Here is a 1,283-nt window from a genome sequence, read left to right as displayed (position 1 = left end):
ACAATCTGTCCCTATATATCCATTGTAAATGTGTATTTAACTCTACATAAGGTTGCCATTGTGTACAGATGATGTATCTGATGCTTTGTGTTGCTGTGTGGCTCGACGGGGTTCAGTTATGTGGCGTGTGACCCAAATGCACAAGGATGATTGGTCGGAGGTCATAAAGGGACACGCCCACCAGACAATTGACTGTCAATCAGTTTGTCAATCACCTATCAATCAGTTTGATAATCTGATTGGGTAATAAGGAGCATCTTGCTGTGACTGGATTGGACACACTGGTAGCTCCTCCCTTTAGAGAGACTCGTGCTGCTGTAGAGACACACACACGTTTATGAGACACTGCTGTGTCTGACTCTATGCAAACAATCTGCTTTTTTGCTGACTGCCCTGGGAACACACACACATCTGCTCTGTACTAGGTGCAGGGGGCAGGGTGAGAAGCCATGGTGGAACTGCCTCCGACCGGAGACACTTCTGCCGCAATGAGGACTTTTACTTTGAAATGTATGTCTGTTTTAAACAACTTTTACTTTGAAATGTATGTCTGTTTTACTTCGATTTTTTCCCCCTTTCATCTGATGTTTTACTTCCAGGTTGATGAGGCTTCAGTAGATGTTCTTGTGTTCGCATGGCTTCCTTCTTTCTATCTTTCCTTTGTTTTCTTTTAAAAGTGAATTCAAATAAAGTGGATTTAAGGTTGGAGAGAGAAAATTAATGGCGGATACAACACAATAGTGCGTTGAACAAAGATTTTCATGTTTTGTTTTTTGGTGCAATTTTGTATAGATAGATTTGACCAAACAGTGCGTTCTAAATAGTATGTAGCATGCTTAGTCATAGTACATAGTTAATACGATGGCCTCTTTAGTCTCAGAATGTCCCTCTCCTGTGGTTCACCCCTGTGGCTCACAGTAGTAACTACACAGTAATGTTATGTTTCTCCTCTCCCACGTGTCTGTGCATGTGTGTGTGTGTTGAATGATGAATGTCTTGAAATTCACAGATCCCAGATGAAACCAATAGCCAATGAGATCCCAGCCTTGACTTTAAAGCCCCTCCCCCTTAGACACACACATTCCAGACCGCCAACCAACACCCAGTCCGCAGTGATGTCATCAACCATGATGTCAGAATAGGGTTCCATTCTCCCTTTGATGAACACACACACACACACACACACATACACAGCCAAATAGATGCTTTGGAATCGACTCCACTGTGACACTAACATTTACCCAAATGAAGGTAGAGAGATGGAGAGAGAGGGAGATGGAGAG

The sequence above is a fragment of the Oncorhynchus clarkii genome, unplaced genomic scaffold (genome assembly GCF_045791955.1).
Source record: "Oncorhynchus clarkii lewisi isolate Uvic-CL-2024 unplaced genomic scaffold, UVic_Ocla_1.0 unplaced_contig_1720_pilon_pilon, whole genome shotgun sequence".
Lineage (NCBI taxonomy): Eukaryota > Metazoa > Chordata > Actinopteri > Salmoniformes > Salmonidae > Oncorhynchus > Oncorhynchus clarkii.
This window is presented reverse-complemented; position numbering follows the sequence as displayed.